Below are 12,371 nucleotides of genomic sequence, written 5' to 3'. Positions count from 1 at the left end.
TTGTCCTATTAAACCCTGCTGCCTCCTGTGTCTGCATTTCAATCCTCAGCTTTACACTCCATACAGTTGAAATAATATGCAGCTTGTGACATCGGCATATTTTATCACCAGGGGCTTAAAAATTAACAAGACAACACAGTGTCACTGATAATGCTGACTTCCCGGTCTTCAGGCTCATAAGTATCTCTGTTCTGATATGGTGTTTTTCTATAGTACTGGAGAACTCAAAGCACTCAGTGGCACACAAATAGTATAAAGGTGGTACTGCAGAAGAGTTTAGCTAATGTTTTGTACTACAGAACTGAAAAGAAGTATTTAGACTGTTTAGTTAAGTAAATGCTGTAATTGTACTGTATTTGTAATCATATAAACAGTACATTTGACAATAACTGAAACCAGCAGCACTGGCCAACAATGGGTTGTGAGGTCATTTTTTTCATTAACATGCAAATTGTCATGACCATTGATCAACAAACACTGATTAAAGACCATTGATCATTGGTCATTCATTCCCCAGCTTTTTAGAAGCTGCAGTCAGCTGAGACTGGATGGCCAATGATCAATGGTCTTTATTCAGTGTTTGTTGATCACTTGGATGAGTGACGAAACGTTTCTCCCACTGGGAGACATGAAAAAGGAACCGTAGGCCTAACACTGAACACCGGAAAACTAAGTCTAAGCATACATCACATGGAGAACAGAGTTAGATCTTTACCAAGAACACAGAGGAGGCTCAGAAACCTAAAAACCAGGAACTATAAATGTAATACAAACAGAAAACCATAATTGACAGAACAAAACTTGAACAAAAAGCACAAACACTGCGTGACCCAGGACCGTGACATTTTTCATTATAAAGCAAAAACCCCTCGATGTAATTTTTATTTTAGTGACAGAGCGCAAATATTTCCTTGCAGTTTTAAGTAAAATTTATATGATGTGATGAAACATTTTAAGACAAGTATATCAAGTTGAACTGTAGTAATGCTCTAGCAATATTATGGCATTATTAAACAATGTAAAGTTAGTATTACGTGTAGCTATTTCAGTGTTTATACTTATTAAATACACATGATGTATTTATATGTAACAATATTATAATTCAATAACATTTCTGGATATTTTACTTTTTATGGGTGGGATATTGTGTTATTACATGATAATAGTACTTTTCAGCAATTTTAAACCTGATTAATTTTATTGCAGCAGTGTTTGAATATATAATTATGTAATTTTGTTTTCACACATACCTTCTATTTAACATGAAAAATCCACAGAAATACACCAAACTTTAACTTACCACCTTGTGAAAGTACATCAGTTTTCAGTACTATAATTATGGGAAAATACTGTATGTTTTGGCACTACAACAGCTGGAATATGACAGGTTTTCTTGTTTTTTAAACGTTTTTTTACAGAGTACGTTTGCAACATTAATAACAGTAGTCTGAGGAGCTTGGAAAGAAAAGCGTCTGGACTTCTTTAAGTTGTTTGAAGACGTTTCACCTTCATCCGAGAAGCTTCTTCAGTTCTAGGGTCAAATGGTGGAGAGTCCCAGAGTTAAGCTCTGTGGGAGTGCCCCCCCCCCCCCCCCCCCCGAGAGGACCCCCTAATGATCAGCTACCTAATCACATGAGCCAAGGTGTGAAAACGGGTGTGGGTCCCAATCAGCCAGAGTTTCAGGTGAGCTCATTGTGAAACCTGGCCCCACCCTATCATGTGATTTCCTGAGGTCAGATGCCCCAGGATGTGAGTGGGCGTTAAGGCGTCTGGGAAGAATCTCAAAACTAGATTATGATGGCAGCCAGTTGGTGTCGTAAACCCCCGCCTCTGTTCAAAGATGGTCGCTCACAGTGGCCATAGATGCTTCTTTCACTCCTCTTTCAAACCATCTGTCCTCTCTGTCCAAAATGTGAACATTGGCATCCTTGAAAGAGTGACCTTTGACCTTTAGATGAGGTGGCTCTTCTATGTTGTGCCATGTGTTTATGAACTGATTCTTTGGTTTCTCCAGTGTAGAGGTGTGAGCATTCCTTGCTTCACTGCACAGCATATACAACGTTGTTTAGTTTGTGTTTGGGAGTTTTGACTTTGGGTTTCTCTGATAAACATGAATTGATCTGAGAAACTCAGGATAGTCTTCTCCAAGCACGACATCCCAGCTTTTATTTAGAAACACAAGAATACAAACACTGATGATCAGGAGCAAACAATCCCAAAACTAGTAGACTCGGGGAAATGTGCAACAAGGAAACACAAAACCATGAGGGCAAACACCATAAACAAAAAAGTGTGGAGTTTTAACATAAATCCGAAGTTGAAACCAAAAGGACGTTGTGAAGTCACAAAACGCAGAATGAACCTAAAGATTGACCCAGAACTAAAGCCATGAAATATAACCAAAAGAAACTTGAAAATACAATACAATACAATAACCAGAGGGACCAGTTGCAGCAACCAAAATATGCTAAGCATTGTACTGGGAGACACTTAGAAGAAGTGGAGGATCTATCAGTTTTGTGAGGAAAGAAACGATGAGAGGTAAGTGTGTTAGCCTAACTATTAGTTATTTGAATCATGAGATTAAAACACACTTACCCAGCATGTTTTGGTTTCTACAACTGGTCCGTCGGGTTATTGTCTCCCCAGAAACACTTCCCTTGTGCTTTTGGAGATTTGTTTTTTCCTATTTCTGTTGTGTTTTGTGTGCTTTTGCAGCATTTTTCTTATTGCTGGTGTTTTCTTAAGTTGCAGTCCGTTTGGCCTCTGAGGGCCACTGTAGGGTTTTACATTAAGCTGGCTGTGTGCAGACTTATAATGATTGTTTGTGTGTGCAGACTGTCCTTTTACATGGCTGGAGATCCTGTTTTATTTAAAGCCCCTGAGCTCGGAGCCCTGCAGACCCACCTGTGTGTCACCTGGGATTCCACTTCAGGTTTAGCTGCCCTCTTCCTGGATGGCAAGAGGAGCTTATCCAAAATCTACAGGAAGGGTCACACTGTCAGGGCAGGAGGCAGGGTTATCCTGGGACAAGATCCGGATTTTTATCTGGGTGATTTTGATAAACATCAGAATTTTGTTGGTGAAATCTGTGATGTGAACATGTGGGACGTTGTTCTGGCAGATAGCGTGATCCAAGGCATGTTTGCAGGGGAGAGAGAACCAAGAGGAAATGTTTTTGACTGGGAAAGCACAGAGCTGAGAATTAACGGGGACGTCGAGGTCGCCATTCGTGAGCTGTACACTCCTGAAGCTGACGTGTGAGGACTCACAGTGTTTATGATGTTTTTCACACGGGCTGGACCACAGTAGCGTTCACGGTTTGTTTGTTTTTTCTTTTTGAATAGCATGGCCTTAAATAACTCTGTATTTATTTATTTTTTACGTGTATTGACACTTGTTACTTATGTTTTAATTAAAGATTCTGTTCATTTATTTACTGATTGATATGTTTCCCTGATGGCCAATTAACATCAATCAGAGAGCTCATTTTCATTTTACGTTGTGGGACACACAGAGCCCACTTTGAACTTAAGTGTCCAGACCAGTGAAACCACATAATAAATGGGTAAAATTACAAAAAAGTGCAGCTGTTTCATTGCCAAGACTGTGTAATGTGTAATCATAAAATATTAATTCACAGAAAATTGTTGTCATTGTTTATTTATTGCTTAATTACTTTCTGAATTTCAGTGGCAGGGAGGAGTCTTTATCAACAGGAGAAGCTGGAAACCAGAATACAAGTAAAAATCTAAAAAGTAAAAAATAAAATTTTATTTATATAGCATCTTTCTAGATAAAAAGATCACAAAGTGCTTCACGAAGGGATGACAGAGTATAAAACAGAGTCTTTGTAAGGCCTGATTCTGGCCCCCGAGCTGTATGTTGGACATCCCATCCAGTAAGAACATACAATCCTTACCAAGCCAGTATTCATAATGAATTCATATATTATATATAATTGCTTACATGCATATTTCCAGGAATTTTTTAAAGTCGGATAGGCAAAAAAGAAGAATGGGAAGACTCTGTTGGGTTGCAATCAAGTTAGACATTAAAAAATATCTTATTGCTTTGCATTGAATTGCTTTTTCATACAGTTTGAGTCATTATCAGTTTTAACTTAAACAAACCCTCTGTAATATACTGTTCGTATTGCTCCCTCTTGTGGTCTTCTGAAGTTTTATAAAACATGAAAAGTTTTGTCCACTTTCGGGCTATGTTTATAGTTTATTTCTTTATAATTTCAATTTCGTGTTGGGGTTTTTTTTTTTGGTCTGATTTTCTTTTGTAATACTGTTCGACAACTTCAAGGATAGCATTTTGTTTCCCCACCCCAAAAAACACAGTTGGTACATTCCAGTTTAACAGGCACGGACGGGGTTCGAACCCGCGATCTTCGGTTTACGAGACCGACGCCTTACCACTTGGCCACCGCGCCTGGTAATATAAAACCTGCAGTATCTGTCAATTTCAAGGTACAGCGTCAACGTGTGACGTAAGTGCTGAGATTTCATTTGACCGTTTCACTGACGGAGAAGAATCACGATCCCGAACTCCATCCAAAATCTGTTCAGTTTTGGCTTTCTCATCATCAACACGCAAATGCACGTCATATTATAAAAGCCAAGGACGGAAATTCTTTAAAACTGAGATAAAATATCCTGACAACATCATGTATGAAGCCGAGTGTCCCAGTCGAAGGCATTGCTGATAAAGACTGCCTCAGGTTATGGTTTATAGGCTACGTTTTTGGGTCTGTGCGAAGTAAGAAAATTCGTTATGTTTCTGAATGGAGTTTGGCGTTTCTTCACGACCTCACATACGCGATGAAAGGGTGTCTTCAAGGGAAACGCACCCGGAAGCAGATGAAGTGGCTCACGACAGATGGGATTTCACACTTTCCTTTTTAACCGCTAACTGTAGAGTCAGCATGATGATGTGAAAGACTCCTGTACATGTATGGCATGGAGGAAGGGCTGTCTGATCCTCGAGTAATGCTGTGAGTAATGGCGCCTCTTTAAAAGAATCAAAGCTAGCTTTAGCTTGCTGGTAAAGCGATAGCTTGGTAGCTAGCAGGGGAGAAGTTTGTGTGCAAGGTGCATTATTTTCAGTCTGCTGCATGTGCGCTCCTTGTGAGATTTTACTGACAGGGCCATTATCACGTCTTTGTAGTATTATTTATGTTTTGTGTAATACATCAACGAATTATGTGTTCAATGGGGCATGGAACAACCTGGAAAACCTGGAAAAGCCATTGGATTACATGATTAATGTTTCGAAAAGAATATTAAAACCAGGAAATTTACTTTGTATTATAGTTAGTTAGCTAAATAAAATGGACAGAGGGAGATTTATATTTGTTAGATCACCAGAGGGGCGGCACGGTGGTTAGCACTGTTGCCGCACAGCAAGAAGGTCCTGAGTTCAATTCCACCATCAGGCCGGGGTCTTTCTGTGTGGAGTTTGCATGTTTTCCCCGTGTTTGCGTGGGTTCTCTCCGGGTCCTCCGGCTTCCTCCCACCGTCCAAAGACATGCAGCTTGTGGGGATAGGTTAATTGGATAATCCAAATTGCCACTAGGTGTGAATGTGTGAATGAATGTGAGTGTGAATGGTTGTCTGTCCCTGTGTGTTGGCCCTGCGACAGACTGGCGACCTGTCCAGGGTGTACCCCGCCTCTCGCCCTATGACAGCTGGGATAGGCTCCAGCGCCCCCCGCGACCCTGAAAAGGATAAGCGGAAGCGAATGGATGGATGGATGGATGGAGATCACCAGATCCCAAATCTGTGTTTAAGGCATTATCCAATTAGCACTGATGCTTCAAATGAGCAAAATTCACTAAATCGTCTTACTCTTTGATTCAGTGTGAGGTGACCTGTGACCGAGCCTAGAAAGTGTTTACAGAGTTTTCCCATAGACTTGCATAGGACTGGGACTCTTTGTGCAACGAAAGGTGTCGCCCCCTGGTGTCGTTTAAAAAGAAGGTTTAACAGGTTTAATGCACTTCCACTGGCTTCACTTTTCAAACCTGGAAGCGACAACCATCTCCTACTCTCTCTGTGATGTAATATCTGACCTGAGCTCCAGGAGCACTGAATCACCGAATGTTTTAAATAATCATGTAAACCTGCTTCTAGACCGTGTGTAAAACATCAAAGCCTCTTTTCTTAGCATTTAGGGAATTATTGTGGCTCTAGCCAAATTCCTGTTGGTCATTTCACTCAGTTTAAAAAAAAAAAAAAAACCTTTTAAGGTAAGTTTTTTTTCATCAACAGCCTGGAACTTCTTTGGGTGCTGTGTCATGAATACAAGCCTTCACTGCAGAGGTATTATAAGCAGTAATGATATAGGACATGGTTTTGTTTTCACCTGGATAGTCTGTCTCTGTGTCTTATGGCAAATTATGGGGCTGCAGGAGGTTTTCAGACCTTTGGCATGAATTGCTAAATGTCGGTTTGACTGTTGACAGATCTGGTCAACACAACTGTGCAAAAGACAGTAGCCTTTATTTTGCAGGTGTGTTGTTGAACACACCTGTCGAAATCAGTCAAAGGCGGGTGTGGTACTGACATAATCATGTAACAATAGTGGCTCACAGGTCAGAATATCAACATGTTAATGGTTGTCATGGTTGGTGTGCAGGAGCGGATCTACAGGGGTGGCACGGGGTGACCCCTAAAATAATCTCTTGCCTCTAGTTTTGCATATGAAAATGTTGCTTATTAAAATAAGATAGTATTAACAGTTTGAACATAGCCACAGTTAACATTGAATATAATTTCTAAAACTGAATGTATTACATAGTGTTATTCCCCCTCCACTATTAAAAAATGGTTGTGCCCATAGCTCGGACCAGCTTCATTTCTTGTTGTCAGTAGCAACCGATGCCTATGATTGTGCCAGAGCACAGTCAACATCACTATGGCGTTTTTTTTTGTGCCACTATTCTGAGCGCACGTAGTAAAAATTTGAGTGCACGTAAAAAAAATTGCAAGTACAAGTGTTGCATTTTGAGGTGAATTTTATTTTGAGTGAAGAAAAGCTCAATTTGAGCGAGCAAAATTCATTGCTGCGTGCAAAAAAATGTATTTCAGTGTTTGCTATTATCCATACACACACACACACACACACACACACACACACACACACACACACACACACACTCTTTCTGTACACCGTTCTATTTGTGCCACAAAACCAACCAATCACAGACTTGAATGCAAAAAAAATCTGATTAGCTGTTTTGGTGTCCAATCAGCTCGCTAGCTACTGTAGCTAAACTGGGGCTGCTATTGTGTATATGGATAATAGCAAACACTGAAGTACATTTTTTTGCACGCAGCAAAGAATTTGTTCTCCTCAAAATGCAACACTTGTACTGGCAAATTGTTTTTACGTGCGCTATATTTTAAAAAAAATATTTTTTACATGCACTCAGAATAGTGGCACAAAAATGACGCCATACATCAGGCACGTCAGATCTGAAGAGTGATACACCTCCTGCTGTCAGGCCTGCAGGGTTTAGGCCGGCGGTGTTGTCCTCTCCTCTGTGCCTAAGTTTTTAAAATTTACAATTTATATTTTCATTTCAAGTTATGAAAATCTTTCACAAAACATGTTTGTGGCTGTTACAGTAAAAACTGTAACTTTTTTCTCCTCGATTTTTATGTTTTTGTGTGATTTCAGATCAGTTGTGTTAATGAAAAAATAACTGTAAATTCAGACACGTGAGATTGTGCTCAAAATAATGATACCAAAGTTATACCCTGGAGCCCAGAGGCTTAACCCAATAAATAATGAAAGGTTAGGTTTCAATTTTTGGTGAAAAACGTGTTCATGACAGTGCAGATTTCAGTCTTTTTGTGTAAATTTAAGCATGTAACAATTTGATTATTTCTAATAAAAAAAATAATATATAAAAAAATATATAAAATATAAAAATAATATAGAAATAATAAAAAAAGGGTGTGATACTTAGTAATAGTATAAATCTATACATTACATAAAATCAAAATGTTTAATTATCTTGGCTAAAGAAAATTATTAAGTTATAAACTATATTTATATGAAACATTTGCATACTTACTGCATTTGATGCATTATAACCTTATATAATCCATATTACTGGATGGTGGTGTGACCCCATGAGAGAAGAGTTCGTGGACAGCCTGTTTTGATGTTCAGCTGAAACTGGTTTCACCATATATCCCATCGCATCAGGTGAAAGAGCACAAAAAGGCCTCCGATATACGCTATGACGTATAATCTGTGCATGTAGAGGGAAAAGTGTTGCAATAAAACGATTGAAATGTAGTTTTTCAAAATCAGAATAAAGGAAAATTTGGACACAGTGTAACTACAGGAGAAAGCTTTGTCATAAAACGGTGCCATCAGAAGATTTCAGAACGCAGGTTCGGTCATCAGAAGTTCAAAGTTTTGTGACTTGTTTAAACGTTAATCAACGTTTTTACAATAGAGACCTTTGAGACGATTTTTATTTGAATGCCGTTCTTTGACCTTTTTTTTTATGAATTACATAAAAAACATGGGACCAGTCACTACTGGGAATCGTGGCCCGTTATTCCCAGTCGAGCTGCATGTTTTGAAATCATTTCGTAGAGGCTCTCAAAGCTGCAGAATGAGTTATGCATCAAAATTCAGCATAGAAGAAGTCGTGTGCTTCAGTGCTTTGCATTGACCCACTTACATTTAAATCATCAAGTTAAAACTGTCTGAAACATGAACCTGTATTATAATAATAATAATTATTATTATTATCTATTATTTATTGAATGCAGAAATGTTTTATAATGTTAAATCTTATTATAATCTTATTATTTTATTTCTCCATGAGTCCATATTGATAACATAGTGTGCATCGTGTTTCAGCAGTGCTGCATCTTTCTTTTATACCGTCAATGATATGAAACCAGGGCTTCCTGCACTAACACGTGTGATATGCTGATCAGAACAAACTGATTTGGTGTTTTTGGTTTTTTTTAAGGATTTCATCTTGTATCTGAATTATTTACGTGTTGTTCCCATGTTCCAGTCTGTAACAGAGTCTGATCTACAGCTGAGCCTCCATCCTCCTGCTTGGCCATGCCGTTGGTGGTGGATGCTGTGTGGGCGCTGTGGAGCATCACAGCCGGCGTCTACGACTACTTCCACACCAGTGCCATGGAGGAGAGGATCCACACACTGGAGAACGTCCTCTCCATCCACCAGTTTGTGATTGCAGGCCTGTCAGCAGGCCTCATTCTGCTCATGACCTACATACTGTTGAGAAAACACTAAAACCGTCCTCACCTGAAGGACAAGCGCCCACTATAGGTCGTTTGCCTGAAGGATGGCATGTTTGGTGACAGTCAGGATGTCCCAGATGAAGTCAGGAGGACTGATGGGCTCCTAAGTCTGACCAACAAAGCTCCACCGGGACATGCTTTCTAAAACCTGGTGCACTTTGGGTAGTGGCTGCTTGGTTGGTTTGTCTGTTTGCTGCTTTGTTTAAATGTTAAATTATCCTGCTAAAAGAAACATAACAGCTTCTCAAGGCGAATTTGCACTCTGTTTACCTGAACATGAAGGACTTCATTGTTTAGGAAAAACCACCTGAGATGGCGTCAAGAACTCAAACACCTCCTCAGAGTGTAACGAAGGAGTTAAAATGAAGTTATTGTCGGTTTTAAAAGGGAAGAAGCCCAGAATGACTGTGATCACTGCTACATTTTTAACACTGTTGTTGAAAAATCACACCATAATTAACTCGATCAGTTCTTCTTTTGTGCTTCCAAATGAATCATGTTATTTGTTAAGACAAATAATCTGAGATGCATCCAAATTGCCCGTTAATCTTTACATCTTCTAGCTCCATCTTCATGACTTATAAATGGTGGCAATGTCTGAATGAGACACGTGATATTGTGGACTAATTAGGGGCCCGTTCTCACTGATCCGAGCCAGAATTACACGTGTGAGACCTCAGGTGCACCACTCAGTTTAGGAGATGGTGTCAGTGGTTTGTTCAGTTTCTCGTGTCAGAATACTTTTTTGTAGATGATTTGAACCCTCGGACCGTTACAGGGAGTCTATGGTCAAAATCAGCTACGGAAAGCACACAGGAAGAGAAGGAAACCAAGTCTTTCGCTAAAATGTCAACAGTGAGGGGATTACCCATCGCTAATAAGGTTGTGACAGTGAAGTGGACTTATTCTGCTTATGCAAAGTTACTCTAATTGAATAGCTTTGCATGATTCACAGCTCAACATACGCTTTGATCCAACCCTGAAGTTCATCTTCTGTCTAAAATGAGATGTTTTAGCCCCTCCCCCTTTAATCCAATACAACTTTATTTAACCCAACTTTCTTTTTGGTCTCAGTCACACAAACCAGCCACCAACCACCTGGCAACCTCCAGACGCTGGGGAAAAATGTATACTTTCTGAATTCATTGGGTTGCCTTAGGTTGATGGCTGTTGTCAGTTGAAATCAGTTGCAAAGAAACCCTGTCGAGATGCTTTGGTCACTAGCTGCAGACTAAAAGCACAACTTTTAGTTTGGAGGCATCGGTCTCTGTTTCATTGTTTCACTAACCAAAGTAAATGTGGACGGAGGAACAGTAACATCAGCCTGGGTTTTGACTTTCATTGACTTTATGCAGTGTTTAATTTTTAAATTGATTCAGTGGGACAGAAATGCCAAAAATGTGATGTCTGGGTCTGCTAAGCTTGATGGGAATATGGTCATACTAGAATCTACCCCATCTCTGAGACTGGTTCCAACATGCACAGTCCCGTCATGGTATTTGCTGTAAAAGATTATAATCAGAGATTTTAAAACATGCTCTGTGGCAACTGTGGTTTGTAATTACCCTGATTCCATCGACACACCTGGACTTGGAGGATAAACTCAAAAAACACTTCAAATGCTGGGAAATGAATTTGTCCTGTACGTGGTTTATTTATTTTTAAACACCAAAGGGAAATGATCATGTAGGATGGAGGTTAAAGTGTGCATTTAATGTGGAAAAGGGAGATTGGGCGTTTAATCTGTTTGTTTACATTTTTACTAATGTGTGTGTTAGGATTTAACCGATTCTTGGTGGCTCACTCACTGCTGTTCCTGCTCACACTGGGCTTCATTGTCAGTGTACTGTAAACACTACTGTGTGCTCTACCCAGCCGAACCTCTGCCGCGACTGCTATTAAAAGGGAATATGTTTGAATATTGATCAGAATTTAAGTCCAGACTTTGTTGTCTTTTATTCATAATTTGTGTTTGCTGATTTACGGTTTTTTGTTGCTGTTCCTCTTTTCTTTTGTCCTCTCACCTCCCTGCTCCTTCAGCCTGGCTCTGTAAGAGTTCTTTTCCTGTTGAAAGGGAGCTCTTCCTCCCCGCCATTGCCAATTGTTTTGACATAGAGGATCATCTCATGGTTGGGAATCTTTTTCTACTATTGTAAAGGATTTTTCCTGTGAAGACTGCTTTGGTAGTATGGGGTATTAGCCCTGTTGTCACGTGTTCTTCGGTCCTTGTACGACCACAGTGCAAGCACAGTTCTCATTTCCAGCAATAAGTCAAATTAGGCCAGTGTGACTGGAACTTTTATGGACAAACATTTGTAGGCAAAGTCAAGGAGATGAAGTTGGAGATCGCATCTTTGCGTTTTTGTGAATGGCGTGGTCAACAAACGCTCACTATACTGCCAAAGGTATTCACTCAACCATCCAGATAATTGAATTCAGGTGTTCCAGTCACTTCCATGACCACAGGTGTATAAAATGAAGCACCTACACACGCAGACTGTTTCTACAAACATTTGTGAAATAATGGGTCACTCTCAGGAGCTCGTGAACTGTGATAGGATGCCACCTGGGCAGGAAGTCCAATCGTGAAATTGTAAGTAGGTCACCTACTTTCTGCAGACGGTTGCTACAGACCTCCAAACTTGATGTGTCCTTCAGATTAGCTCCATAAACGGTGTGTAGAGTGCTTCATGTTTCCATTTCCGAGCATCTGCATCCAAGCCTTACATCACCAAGCGCAACGCAAAGTGTCAGATGCAGTGGCGCAAAGCACCCCGCCACTAGACTCTTGAGCAGTAGAGTGATGGGAGTGATGAATCACTTCTCCATCTAGCAATCTGATGGACGAGTCTGAGTTTGGTGGTTGCCAGGACAACAGTACATGTCTGACTGCATTGTACAAAGTGTAAAGTTTGGTGGAGGGGGGATTATGGTGTGGGGTTGTTTTCAGAAGCTGAGCATGGCTCCTTAGTTCCAATGAAAGGAACTCTTAATGCTTCAACATACCAAGGCATTTTGGACAATTTCATGCTCCCACCTCTGTGGGAACAGTTTGGACATGGC

General features: G+C 40.1%; 1 long non-coding RNA gene across 1 annotated transcript; it reads left to right on the top strand.

Moving 5' to 3' along the window:
* Positions 1-4,237: 4,237 nt before the first annotated feature.
* On the top strand, positions 4,238-11,244 carry LOC309705155. Its single transcript, XR_014276507.1, has 2 exons — positions 4,238-5,002; positions 9,056-11,244. It is a non-coding gene; the product is annotated as an uncharacterized lncRNA (long non-coding RNA).
* Positions 11,245-12,371: the final 1,127 nt, after the last annotated feature.

Source organism: Aulonocara stuartgranti (genome assembly GCF_965226115.1).
Source record: "Aulonocara stuartgranti genome assembly, chromosome: 4".
Lineage (NCBI taxonomy): Eukaryota > Metazoa > Chordata > Actinopteri > Cichliformes > Cichlidae > Aulonocara > Aulonocara stuartgranti.
The sequence above is the reverse complement of the archived record's forward strand: the minus strand, read 5'-3'. Positions and strand labels throughout refer to the sequence as shown.